This window comes from Odocoileus virginianus, chromosome 14, assembly GCF_023699985.2.
Source record: "Odocoileus virginianus isolate 20LAN1187 ecotype Illinois chromosome 14, Ovbor_1.2, whole genome shotgun sequence".
NCBI lineage: Eukaryota > Metazoa > Chordata > Mammalia > Artiodactyla > Cervidae > Odocoileus > Odocoileus virginianus.
Window position 1 is genome coordinate 28,532,069 of NC_069687.1, and position 14,677 is coordinate 28,546,745.

At 45.6% G+C, this 14,677-nt stretch overlaps 1 protein-coding gene across 7 annotated transcripts in view; it reads left to right on the top strand.

Moving 5' to 3' along the window:
- SUB1 (SUB1 regulator of transcription) overlaps window positions 1-14,677 on the top strand; it is an 87,894-nt gene that overhangs the window by 39,362 nt on the left and 33,855 nt on the right. Inside the window, exon 1 of one of the 7 annotated variants that reach the window (XM_070476555.1) lies at window positions 4,540-4,557. The exons of the other annotated variants lie outside the window; for them this stretch is intronic. The gene's annotated coding sequence lies outside the window, so the exon portion shown is untranslated. Of the gene's footprint in view, window positions 1-4,539; window positions 4,558-14,677 lie in introns of those variants that run through there. 7 annotated transcript variants of the gene reach the window in all.

Here is a 14,677-nt window from a genome sequence, read left to right on the forward strand (position 1 = left end):
CATACTATAATAGAGATGTTGCAGCCAAAACAGGAGGCTTGAAAGGCACCCACAGATACCTCTGAGAGATGATGAAAGGGAAGAGCAACTGGGGGGCAGGCAGAGGACAGTGGTTGTAATCTGGGTCACTTAAGTTAGCTGTCTGTACGCAGTTTCAGAGAGCTCGCTCCGCTTCTTTGAGCCTGGGAAAGAGGGAAAGACCTTTCCGGGTTTGGAGGCAGGAGGAGCCACCCACTGCTTTCTCCGGGGGACACTGGTGCAGGGGCGTCCCAGGTGGCGCAGTTAGTAAAGAATCCGCCTGCCAATGCAGGAGACACAAGAGACACGTATTGGATCCCTGGGTTAGGAAGATCCCTGGGTTAGGAAATGGCAACTCACTCCAGCATTCCTGCCTGGAAAATTCCATAGACAGAGGAACCTAGAGGGCTACAGTCCATGGGGTTGCAACAAGTCAGACACGACTGAGCGCGTGCACACACACACACACACACACACACACACACACACACACACACTGGTGTACGCTGCCCAGGAGAGGCTCAGGGCAAGTGTGGAGATGGGGGGCTGGCATAAAGCCAGAGCCTGTTGTTTTTTTAGGACTGAGTAAGAAAAGTTCCTGCCCAGAAACCATAGAGACTGGAGAATGTGGAGGGGGGGATTTTCTCTTACCTTCAGCATGTCTCTATCTTCATCCTGGCCTCGCTCAGGAAGGAGGAGGTTGGGGCGGTGTTGCCACTTGCAGTCACTGTTATTCCTGGAACTGGTGCACAAGTTTCACTTCCAGGACCAATTACAGGGCAAATGCTTTCAGTGGGCACTAGTCTTTTGGGGTGGGAGGGGAGATATTTCAGGTCACAAAGGCCCCGAATCTTTAGGAAAGCTGACCTTTGTCATTGGAGAAGGTGAGAGGGGTAGAAATGGGGACACACCATCTTAGCTGTGATTAGCTGGCATTTTTCCCAAAAGATAACATGGGTTTCACCTTGACTTCATTAAAAACAACCTTGGTAAGAATACTTGGGAAGTAGATGGGAAAGCTCAGTGTATTTTTTCTAAACTGGAGGATAACTGCTTTCCAATGTCGTGTTAGTTTCTGCTGTTCAGCAGAGTGAATCAGCTCTAAGTATACATACGTCTGCTCCCTCTTGAACCTCCCCCGCACCTCCTCCATCGCACCCCTGTAGGTCATCACAGAGCACTGAACTGAGTTCCCTGTGCTACACAGCAGATTCCCACTGACGATCAGTTTGTTTTAATGAGGAAGCATTGCCTCCTTTCTCTGCAGGGCCAGGAGCATCTCAGGTTCGCTTTACCAGGGAAGCTATTCACTCAGACTCTTCTCCTCTCCAGGGAGGGAAGGTGAAGCTGTGTGTTTTGAGAAACTGGCTTCTTCCTTCCCTGGAAGGAAGTGGGTCAAGGGAGAAGTGCTGTTTCTTTCCTGTTGTTTATGATCTTTATTCGGAAGGGTTATGGGTTGAGGGTTAAGGGTTATGGAGGTTGTTCCTACTGAGCCATTAAAGGCAAGTTTGAGGAAACTAAAAGAAAGAAAGAGAGAGGGAGGGAGAAAGAAGGGAAGGAAGGAAAAAAGAAAAAGAAAGAGAGACTTTCCTGGTGGCCCAGTGGTTGAGACTCTGCTTTCCCTGCAGAGGGCAAGGGTTCGATCCCTGGTCAGGGAACTAAGATCCCGTGCATTACTCAGAATGACTAAAAGCATTGGGAAAAAAAGAAAGAAAATAAGATATTTTGGGAGCAAACTGGGTATTCTGAAGTGAAAATTTGGAGGCAGTGGGAAGAGGGGTAGCTGCCTCAGAGGTGTGAGGGACCCTGGGAAAGGGTCATTTGGAGGCTGTTGTTGAGCTAAAATCCTGCCAGCCTTCCATGTGGCTTGCGCAGTGTTTGGTGGACACTCTGGCTTCCTTTATTTTCTGTAACAACTTGATTCTAAATGCCTAATCCTCTGAGGCTTCACCCTCCACACTCTGTCCCTTCTACTGGCATCTGTAGGACTTGTGAGCCCCAAGGCGTGGTGGTGGTGGCAGTGAAGGCCCGGGTGATTCTCCAGGCCTGGGTCTGGTAGGTGTCCACTCAAACTGTGCCTCCTACACACCGGTTCAGGCAGCTGCCCCGGGATACCCCTCGCTCCTGTCCGCTGGGTTCCTTCACGTCCCGGGGCCCGAGACTGGTGCTTCCTCTCTGCAGCGGTCAGGGCTCACAGCCTCAGCCTCTGGGCCTCAAGGACCTCTATCCAGTGGCATCTAACCGTCCCTCCTTTCCCCAGGCATGAAGCAATGTTCTTCTGGTGTGGAGCGGTCTCCTTCTCCCCCAAACCCACTTCTAAGCATTCAGTGCCACCCTGGGCTTTAGGCTTTCAGAAGCCGCTGTCTGGAGTCTGTCTGTCTCATTTTCTTTTTCTTTTTTTTTTTCACTTTATACTCACGGATCAGCTTTATTGTCAATACAGAGTAAGGCCCAGCAACACACTTGGAGGCTCAGCTGGTAAAGAATCCATTTGCGATGTGGGAGACCTGGGTTCGATCCTTGGGTTGGGAAGATCCCCTGGAGGATGATGTGGCTACCCCACTTCAGTATTCTTGCCTGGAGAATCACCATGGACAGAGAAGCCTGGCGGACTGCAGTCCATAGGATCACAAAGAGTCAGACACGACTCGGGCTTTCCTGGTGGTCCAGTAGTTAGGAATCCTGCCTTGCAATGCAGGGGACACAGGTTCAATCCCTGGTCCAGGAGGATCCCACATGCGGCGGGCAGCTAAGCTGCAAGTAGTGAGCCCACACTCCCTAGAGCCTGTGCTCTCAACAAGAGAAGCCACTGCAATAAGAAGCCGAGCACTACAACTAGAGAGGAGCTCCCGCTCTCCACAACTAGAGAAAAGCCTGCGCAGCAGCAAAGAACCAGCACAGCCGAAAATAAAAATAATAAATAAATAAAATTATTAAAAAAAAAAAAGAGTCAGACACGACTGAGCGACTAAACACGCAGCACACAGCAACAGATGAAGAACACAGGATGATAGAAGTCCAGGGTCTTAGGAACCGACTCCTGACTCTTCCACTGCTGTGTTGCCCTCTGCTCTTAGCGCTACCGGCACGTGTATGAAATACTTCAGTAACAAGAAGCCCCTAAGACTGCTCCTGATCACACACGTACTTTCTAACCATGATGTTTGTGGTTGTTTAGTCGCTAAGTCATGTCAGACTTGCTGAATTGTGTCTAACTCTTATGAACCGATGGACTGTAGCCCACCAAGCTCCTCTGTGTATGGGATTTTCACACTGGAGTGGGATGCCATTTCCTTCTTTTCCAGGGTGTCTCTCTCATTTTCTATAGCTGTCCGTTACCTCTCCTATCCCTGCCAAATGGCTACAGGCACAAAATTTATTACTTGCTGGAAATGGGGAATGGGCAAAGAGAAAAATATGAGGGAAAATCAGTTAAGGCTTCAAAATGTTAGTCTGTGCACATGTAGTGGGGAACCTCATGTCAATTGCCCAAGACTAAACCAGTTGAACATTTGGAAGCAGCATCATCTACTCCTGAGTTGTGCTTATTCTCAAACTGGTTCTGAGTACCATTTAATGTGTGTTCAAATCACACAGGCATCTTGTTCAGTCGGGTGGTGGGACTTGAGATTCTGCATTTTTCATGAGATCTGCTGGTGGTTGGAGGACCCCACTTTGAGTGGCAAAGGTCTTCTGCAGACCTGTGAGGCCACCCTGAGACTGTTCCAGCTTCTCGTGAATGTGGTTTGCTGGCGCTGGAATTGGACATTGCTGTACCCTCGTAGGGGCTTCCCAGGCAGTGCTAGTGGTAAAGAACCTGCCTGCCAGTGCAGGAGACATAAGAGATGGTGATTCAACCCCTGGGTCGGGAAGATCCCCTGGAGAAGGAGATGGCGACCCACTCTAGTATTCTTGCCTGGGAGATGCCATGGACAGAGGAGCCTGGCGGGCTATGGGTCATGGATCACAAAGAGTCAGACATTACTGAAGCGACTTAGCACACACATATGCACACTGTTACGGACACTATGCTTTCTGATGTAGTGGTCATCTAAACCCACGCTGCGCCCCTGTTCCCCGCTCTTCATCCCTCCCCAGCCCCGTACTCCCACCCTCACTGCTGCCTCTTCTCTGCCTTATGGGACAATTCCACTGCCGTGCCCCGGTCCTCCTCACCTGTGGGGCTTCTCTGACAGTAGATAAATAACTGGCCAGCTCTAGAGAATCTTTAAATGTGCAAATACGAAAAAGTCCTTCTTCCTTCCTGAGAGAAAACAGGAAGTGAAACCTGAGCAAGCTAGTAAAGGTGAGTCAGGAGTTCTTTTTTCTCTCTGGGTTACCTTGCAAGTGGAAAAAAACATTTCAAGTTTCTATACTAGCCTTGACTTTGAAAGCAGAACTGAGCCTGTGGGAACTCCTGCCCCTTTCTGATAGGTGGAGGGAGGAGGGGAACTGACCCCATACTTGCTTGCGTGGCCAGTGTTTGTCCCTCAAGTTGTTGGGAAGTGGCGAGCCGAGAGTTACAGAGTAGGAGAAGCGGTGAGTTTCTTTTCTGCAGCCCTGGGAAGCTTCTGATGTTCAGACTAGCCTGGCTTTAATCACTGTTACTTAGTAATAAGAAAGCAGGCCTAAAGTAGAGGAATATGATAAGACTGACTTGAGGGTTCTATAGTCAGAATCATCAGTCACATTGCAAGCTCCAAGGGCTCAAGTGAAACCAGCAGTGGCCAGTGGACTGTAATGCCAGAGGATCCAGAAGGAGACCCCTGACCACGTGGTTGCTGACCCGTGACTCTGGACCACAGTGAGAACCCCTAAGGTCTGAGGGGCAGGGAACCATGAGTCACCAGCCCTGTGGCCAAAGATACCATCTCTCACAGCAATGGCACCCAGACTAGCGTCGTCTTTTTTTCCCCTTTCCTAAGTTTACCTTTGCTGTTGGCTTTCTATGTTCCTGGTTTATGCAGTGAATTTTTTTGGCCTTGTGGCATGTGCGATGATAGTTCCCCAAACAGAGGTCGAACCTGCGCTCCTTGCACTGAAAACACGGAGTCTTAACTACTGGACTGCCAGGGAAGTCCCCCAGACTAGGGTCTTCAGAAAGCTCCGTCACCACCATCTGGGGAGATTTGCTAATAGTGACCTCAATGTCTATCCTAGAGAGGCTGATTCAGCAGGCCCCAGTGAAGTGTATTTTAAAAAATACTGTTGGGCAATTTTTGACTTACAATCAGTCGGTGCCTTAGCACACGATTTGCCAAATTTTTAGCAGAAAAATTCATTTAGTAGATAAATACTATTGAACAACTACTGTAAGTCACATATTGTTCTGAGTCCCGGGCAAGCTGTGAATAAGACAGATTACTAGAGCTTCACAATATGAAACAGATAAAAATGAGGAGTGGATTTTTCAGGAATTGTTTGGCAGAAAATGTCTTTTTTTTCCTTTTTTGCCAAGCCTCTGAAGCACCATCAGATTCTGTGGCATGGTTCTGAGAACTACTGACATGGAGTCCTGAGAAGCAGGTTGCAGCAGTAAGACTAGCCCAGGCTTCAGTTTCCAGGCGATTAGGTGGGGACACCTTATGGTCTTTGTGCACATAAGGCATAGGGTACAGTACACAGCCTCCAGAGGGCCCTCATGGTGTTTATGTTCTCTTTCCCTTCTCCTTGCTTTGGGGCAGGTTACCTGATCTAGAGGGAAAACAGGAGGGGGAAACAAGAGCATAGAACCTGGAGGTGTGTTGCAAGAGGGATCTGCACATCAGGTGGGGTGATGAGGAGCACAGATGCAGAGGCCAAGAAAGGGCCCAAGAGCTGCCATAGCAAGGAGCATCCACAGTGCCGAACGGTGTAGCTGCGGTGGGAAACAGGGAGCTCCTCGGAAACGTGAAACACAGGGTCACCATATGACATATCAAATCCAGTCCTAGTCACAGACTCAAGAGAAAGGAGGGCACATGTCCACCAGAAAACCCAGCAGTATTCATCGTAGCCCCGAAGTAGAAACAAACTAAATGTCCATCAAGTGATGAATAGATGATAAATATGACACTTCATATAGTGCAATAGTATTGAGCCATAGAAAGAACGAAGCACTCCTTTGTGCAACAGCATGAATGAACCTTGAAAACGTTACAGAAACTGAAAGAAGCCAGTCACTAAAGACTAGATGTTGTATGATTCATTTTTATGAAATGTTCAGAATAAGAAAATGGAAGGAAACAGAAAATGGATGCGTGGTGGTCAGGGGCTGGGGAAGCAAGGGAGAGGGAATGACTACTACTGGTCATAGCATTTCTTTTTCTTTCTTTCCTTGGCTGCCCTGGGACTTAGCTGTGGCATGAAGGATCTTCAGTTGTGGCTCTTGGGCTCTTTAATTGTGGCACGTGGCGATCAGGGATTGAACCTGGGCCTCGTGCATTGGGAGCATGGAATCTTAGCCACTGGGTCATTAGGGAAGTCCCTGGGCATGGGGTTTTTTCGGGGTTGACAAAAACATTCTGAAATTAGTAGTGGTGATGGCTGCACAGTTTTGTGTATATACTCAATGCCCCTGAATTGTATACTTTAAAAGGCTGAGTTTTATGGTATATCAATTATATCTCAATTAAAAAGAAGTAAAGAGCAACTACAGAGAATAAAGTCAACCCACATTCTATGGCTAAGAACTAAAAATTTGGGCAGAACCTTTTGTACTGCTTCGAGAATCCATGAGAGACTGCAGAAAGGGACCCAGGGTTCAGATGACAAAACTGGTTGGACCAAAATTGCCTTTCTTTGCTGGGACTTGAAGAATTTATCCACGTCTCAGAAAAGAGGGATCAGCGATGAACAAAACTATGCCTGTTATAATACTGGGTTGACTGAAAAGTTCTTAAGATCTTATGGGAGAACCCAAACGAACTTTAAAAAAGAAAATGATTTATGTTTGGTTGCACTGGGTTTTCATTGCTGCCAGTGGGCTTTCTCTAGTTGTGACGTGTGGGGCCTACTCTGTTGTGGTGCCCAGGCTTCTCCTTGCGGTGACTTTTCTCGTTGGGGAGCACAGTCTCTGGAGTGGGAAGGCTTCAGCAGTTGTGGCGCACAGGCTGAGTTGCTCCGTGGCATGTGAAATCTTCCCAGACCAGGGATTGAACCTGTGTTCCCTGTGTTGACCAAAAAATTCCTATCCACTGTGCCACCAAGGAAATCCCCAAATGAATTTTTTGGCCAACCCAATAATTATCTGGAGGAGGTGCAGACTCTGTTGATTGTTTTGGGCTTCCCTTGGCTCAGTGGTAAAAAAAAAAAAAAAATCTGCTTGCAATGCAGATGACATAAGAGATTTGGGTTCGATCCCTGGGTCAGGATGATCCCTTGGAGGAGGAAATGGCAACCTACTCCAGTATTCTTGCCTGGAGAATTCCATGGACAGAGGAGCCTGGAGGGTTACAGTCCATGGAGTCGCAAAGAGTCAGAGGAGCTGAAGCTGAATCTCCAATACTTTGGCCACCTGATGTGAAGAGCCAACTCATTGGAAAAGACCCTGATGCTGGGAAAGATTGAAGGCAGGAGGAGAAGTGGGCAGCAGAGGATGAGATGGTTGGATGGCATCATTGACTCAATGGACATGAGTCTAAGTAAACTCTGGGTGAGACTGAAGGATAGGGAAGCCTGGCTTGCTGCAGTCCATGGGGTTGCAAAGAGTCAGACATGACTTAGTGACTGAACAATAGCAACAACAACTTAATTTTTCAAAGACCTAGTTCTAGAAGCTCATTCAGATTGTTAGAGAAATTTAACACCAGGTCTGGTGTAGTGCAGGGTGGTAGTCTTGGGGACTAGACAGAAACTATCTTTTTTTTTTTTTGGCTGCATCAGGTGTTAGTTTCGGCATGAGGTTCTTTAGCTGGGGTGTGAAAACTCTTAGTTGCGGCATGTGGGATCTAATTCCCTGACCAGGGATCAAACCCAGGCCCCCTGCATTCAGAACGTGGAGTCTTAGCCACTGGATCACCAGGGAAGTCCCTAGACATAATCTTTTATGCTAGCCCATCAGATGACAGCACACAGAGCTGCTTGAAGGAGTCTCATGGGCTCCTCCTGAGAGTATTATTATTTTCAGGAGAATCAACTTGAGATTTACATGCCGTATGAAAATGCATTAGGGGGACAGACGGTATTTCAGGCATGAAGCATTTGGATCATGGATGGGAATACAGGCCTGCTCGTGAATGGTAATCCCGCTCTCTGGCTCCTGATTGCCTTTGGGTTCTTCCCCGTGAATGGTTCTGACAATCCATTTCACTGGATGTGCCACTGTCACTTCCGAGCTGCTGCCATATGCTCTGCTGCACATCTGGGATGACTGTGTCAGGCTTGCAAACTGATTAAACAAAGAAATCTTCTCAAGTTTGCCTTTAGTGTTTTGCAAGGAGCGTGCTCACCATCTGTTTGTTTATATGCTCTCGTGATTGTTTTGCACATTATCAATGAGTAGCATGCAATTACATCATCATAATGGCAAGTAGTAAACTGAATCCCCAGCGAAGCATTTCTAGGGGAAGAGACGTACAGTCCTAGTGCCCTGAGGAGAGTCCTCAGTTAGACAAGCCAGTGGCTCCAGGGAGATGAGGGCCCTGTGGTCAATCACTGAAGCCTGGGGTGTTCTGGCAACCCCCTTCAGGTCATTAGGCAGCAAATCTCAAAGGCTGATGGGACTGCCAGACTGAGGATTGCCAAGAGGACCTGTCTGAACCGCTCTGCATTTCTGATCCAAATTATTCAAGATAAACTTCTCTTCTGGAATTGACACTGAAATAAAATGATCCCAATGATCCAGATATAATTAGAATCTCATTTGTTCATCTTTAAAAAACAGCTCTATTGAAATATAATTCACATACCAAAAATATTCCCTTCTAAAGAGTATACTTCAGTAGCTTTTAGTAGTTGTAGTTTTCAGTTTTAGCAGTTTTCTGAACCCCTGGAAACCACAAATCTACTTTCTGACTCTATGGATTTACCTCTTCTGGACATTTTAGATAAACAGAATCATACAATATGCAGGTTTTTTGTTATTGGATTCTTTCAGTTGGTCTAATGTTTGCAAGGTTCATTCATACTGCAGCATGAATTAAAAATTTTATTCATTAAAAAATTCATTCATTAAAATTTTTTTAAAGTTACAGTAGAATACATTTAACATAAAATGTACCATTGTAACCATTTTTGTGTGTGGTTAAGAACTGTTAAGTGCATTCACATTGTTGTACAATCAATCTCCAGAAGGCTTTTCACTTTGCAAAGCTGAAAATCAATACCCATTAAAAAACTCTCCATTCTTCCCTCCTCCCAGCTCCTGGCAACCACCAGGAAAAACCAACTTACTAGAAACCATTCTGCTGTTTCCATGAAAATGATTATTCTAGGTACTAGCTTCTTTCACATAGCATAGTATCCTCCAGGTTCATACATGTTGTAGCATGTGTCAGAATTTCATTCCTTTTTAAGGGCTGAATAATATTCCAGTGTATGCACGTACCACATTTTGTTTATACATTCATCCATATGGATGGACCTTTGAGTTTCTTCCATCTTTTGGCTATTATGAATAATGTTGCTATGAGTATGGGTGTACAAATATCTGTTGGAGTCCCTGCTTTCAATTATTTTGAGTATATACTTAAAATGTTTTTGAGTTCTGAAATGGAATTGCTGAATCAGACTGTAATCTATGTTTAATTTTTTGAGGAACCAGTGTACTGTTTTCTACAGTGGCCATACCATTTTACTTTCCTGCCAATAGTGCACAAGGGTTTCAATTTCTGTATGTCTCTAGCTTATTGTTATTATTTTTTTGATAGTAGCCATCTTAGTGGGTATTAGGGAGCATTCATTCACTCTTAATGGCCATCTGACATGTCATCCTAGATGAGTTGGGGGGCGGCTATCAGAAAAGAAAACATGTAAGCAAGATAGTAAACATAGTCTTTGCTTCAGTCTTTTATTTTTTAAAATATTTTTTTAATTTAATTATTTGGTTTAGCTGGGTCTTGGTTGTGGCACAAGGGATCTTTGATTTTCTTTGAGGCATGTGGGATCTTTGGTTAAGGCATGTATCTTTAGTTAGTTGCCACGTGTGGGATCTAGTTCCCTGACCAGGGATGGAATCCAGGCCCCCTGCACAGAGCACAGAGTCATAGCCACTGGGCTACCATGGAAGTCCTGAATCTTGCTTCAATCTTAGAATCCATATAGGGCAGTAAGATAATAATTTTAACTTCAAGATTTTAAATTAATTACTATGTCCCAAACACTGTGCTCAGTTCTTAATGTGTTTTCTCTCGTTTAGTCCTTCCAACAATCCTGTGAGGTCGATATGATTGCTGCCACCTGAGAGGGCAGGAAACAGACATGCCAGTGATTTACCAAATATGTCCAGGCCAGAGTTCAGAGCCTAGGTGAGCTACCTTTCATTCTGAAGCCTCTTTATTAATCAGAGGATGAAGTTAACCTGATCGTGCAGGGCTGGAGGGACAGGCTCCAGCTTCAGAGGTAAAGGACAGACAATGCCAGGGCCCACATCTGACACATTAGTTATCTGCTGTAATACACTTTTACTCTGCTATCTAGAACTGGAGCAGGAGTTGTAAGGAGGAAGGGACACAGAATTCACCTAGATGCCTTCCATCCTTTCCATTGCTAATTTCACAGAAGAGGGAAAAAGGAACCCAGACCTCTAGCTTGTGTCTTAACCAGCACTGTACAAGGAGATAAGAAGAGGTGGGGGCCAGGATCTGAATGCTGGCCTATTGACAAGGCTGATTCTTGCTTAATCTAGGATTGTTTTGCTGAGTCATGCTTCTTAGGCACTGGACCACCACCTGACTTTCCTTCCTTTTTTGGTCAGCTATCACAGAGGTAACCAGAGATGAACTATGACAGGACCCATCTCCCTTCTTCAGGATGAGGCTAGGGTTGGGCACATGACCCAATTCCTGCTAAGAAGATATAGGGGAAGTCTTTGATGGGCACCTGGAAAATTTTTTTTTTTCCTTTAAGAAAAAAATTGGAGCCTATCTTGCAAAACTCTATTTTCCTTATGCCTTCTACTTCCCTTCTCAGTGTACTAGCGTGAAGATATAGAGCTTGGAGTTGTAACAGCCACTACGTGACTGTGAAGTGACAAACTTATGGATAAGAAGCCAAAAGGATGTTAGAGGCTGTGTCCTTGATGGGAGCGGATATCTCTGAGACCCAGAATGTGCTGCAGGACTATGAACCTCCAAACTTCTTGAGGTTGCAGATAAACAAAGATCTAGAGGCCTTAAGCCATCATTGATCAGGAATTCTGTTTGCAGTCAAATACATCCTAACTGATTCATTACCCAGCCAGGTTTTAAATTTCCTGAAGTCAGGATACTGTATTTAATATCTTTGTGTCTGTCATAATACCATGGAAGGTTCTCGTCCATAGAGTAGGCACAAGCTTATTGAACTAATACATGAATAGGTAGAAGAATAAACAATAGCTATCCACAATGCTCCCTCTTAAAATATGGGTCAGGTTGGCCATGGATTAGGTGGAGCGTCCTGCAACCACAGACCACATACCAGTAGGCTCATGAAATCAGAATCTTAGAGCTGGAAGAGACCATTCCTAGATTACTGGGTGGGCTTCCCTGGTGGTTCAGACAGTAAAGAAGCTGCCTGCAATGCAGGAGACCCAGGTTCTATCCCTGGGTTGGGAAAATCCCCTGGAGAAAGGAATGGCAGCTTTGAACAAGATGGCAGTGGAGAAGGCATGAGGCTTCTCGCATTGGCACTGCAGTGATTTTTGGACTAGACCCAGCTTGAAGGCTGGAGCTGACCCTCCTGACTTTGAATGAGTGATAAAGACCGGCAAGCAGTCAAGAGCAGCCTTGAACAAGATGGCAGTGGAGAAGGCACGTGGAAGGCAGAACCTCTCATTCATCTACATGTTCCCCAAATCCAGACCATTACAGAGAGACTCCCTAGAAACAGTTGCCTGTACTTCAGCTCTGATTCAAGTCACATTGAATATAGTCCTATTCCAGTAGGTAGGAATTTAGGAGTGCCCTGAGATTCAGTCTTATGTGTCAACCTAAATAGGTCATGTCTAGATGAAACACCAGTTTAGATGTTGTAAAGGCATTTTTAAAGATGTGATTAACATTTAAATTGGTTGACTTTGAGAGCAGCAGATTACCCTCCATAATGTGGGTGGGCCTCATCCAATCAGTTGAAGGCCTTAAGGGCAAAGACAGAAATTCCCCAAGGAAGAGGGGATTCTGCCTGCAGTCTGCCTTTGTACTCAAGACTGAAGCATCAGCTCTTCCCTGGGTCTCTAGCTTGCTTTGCAGATTTCAGACTTGCCAGCTCTCACAATGGCATATGCCAATTCCTTAAAATAAATCAATCTCCTTCTCTTTCTCTCACAACACCCTCTCTCTCCCCCCTCCCGCATTCTCTCTCTACACACACACACACACACACACATACACACACACACACACACACTATTGATTCTGTTTCCTTTGGAGAACCCTAACACAACTACCCTCAAGTCCAAATAGACATGGCCTTTCTATAATTTGGTGTTAGCGAGGGTATTTATAGCTGGTGGGGGTGGCTTTGCTCTCAGGCCTGATCTCACTGAGGATAAGCCTGCAGGAAAAACCAACAGGAGGCATGGGAGGAAATACAGTGCGCACTGAGAGCCCAGTTTAAACAGTACCATGAACCTTTGTAGCAGCCTGCTTTGAAAGAACCTTTTTAAAAAAACTGTGTTCTTTCTCCCATTATAGCTTTCTGTCTATTCATCCTTCTGACGCTGTTTGTTTCTCCCACTCTTGTGGGGAATCTGCCATATAGCAGCCCCCCTCCCAGACTTATTCATGGGGTAGATAGTCAAGGCAACAACAGCACATGTCTGTTCTATACCAGAGCTCATCACCAGGCCAACTGCATGGGAGGCAGCAGGCGAAGTGCTATACGGATGCTCAGAGGCTGGCTTAATGCAATTGAAATTGATGTTCCTGAGAGGAGAGAGCCGCAGAGCTGGAGCTGCAAATAGAATCAGTAGGGGATGGGACTGGGCTAGAACAGGGACAGAGGGAGAAGGTGGGCCTGGTGGCCAGGGCCTCCTTTTGAGCAATGCGCTTACCTTGAAAGCAATGAGACAGGACGTAAGGGCTGCAGAGAGGGACAGGCTGACAGGCAGTTTCTCCCCCTGCACATCCTCTCTGATCACAGACAGTTAAGGGACCATTATCCCTGTACCATCATGGATGCCAGATGCACAAGACATGATACTAATCACTCTCCTGCATCCAGTGAAATGACTGTGGGGAAGCACTTGAAGCTATATCAACACCATCCATTTTACTATTATCTTTGGTACCCAAAGAAAACTAACTCCTATAGGTGGGTTGCCATAGCAACATACAAGCAATAGCATGCTTAGTTGCTCAGTCTTGTCTTATTCTTTGTGACCCCAAGGATGGTAGCTTGTTAGGCTCCTCTGTTCATGGGATTCTACAGGCAAGAATACTGGAGTGGGTAGCCATTCCCTTCTCCATGAGATCTTCCTGACCCAGGGATTGAACCAGGTCTCCTGCATTGCAGCCAGATTCTTTACCATCTGAGCCACCAGGGAAGCCCAATACTATATATATATATATATATATATATATATATATATATCTTCTTTGCCAAACTATCTATCTGTCTATCTATCTATCTATCTGTCTATCTATCTATCTATCTGTTTTTTTTTTTGCTTAACTTCTTTGCTGAACTGCATATATATAGTTTAGCACGTCAAAAAATTACTATCTATCTGATGATTTTCACTGAAATTCCCTGAATTATAAATTTTAAAAGATAATTAGTTGTAGCTCTTGACATCACTTTTCAGACAACAAGGATAGGATGAGGGGATGTTTATGGGTGAGTTTTTGTGGACAGAGAGTTATGTGGTGTTTGGAAGTCTTTGTTAAGGGTACAGCAGGGCCTTTCCATCCTTCTTTCTTACTAAGTCAGAGATATCATATAATATATAAAAATAAACAGTTGCAATATTTTTTCAGATATCATTTTAGGATGACTAGAATGAGTTACTATGCTGTGATATGTCATCGAAAGAATGCTATCTCCTTTCTTCTCATTCAGAATTCACAGGAATGTCCTATAATGGGAAAGTTACTTTGCTTAAGTCAACAAAAGTCTTGACAACCCCCCCAAAGTGGAATTCTTAAGCAGAGACTATCTTACCACCCCTCACCGCAGGGGGATGTTTGGCAATGTTTGGGGACATGTTTTGGTTTTTGTGACTCTGTATGTGTGTGTATACTCAGTCCTGTCTGACTTTTTGTGACCCCATGAACTGTAGCTTGACAGATTCCTCTGTCCATGGGATTCTTCAGGCAAGAATACTGGAATGGGTTGCCAATTCCTTCTCCAGAGGATCTTCCCCACCCAGGAATCGAACCCTCGTCTCCTATGTCTCCTGCATTGGCAGGCGGATTCTTCACCCGCTGAGCCACCTGGGGATGCACCACTCACGACTGGGGGAGGGATGCCACAGTGAGTAGAGACCAGGGCTGCTGCTAAACACTTCAGTGCACAGCCCCCACAGCAAAGAATTATCTGG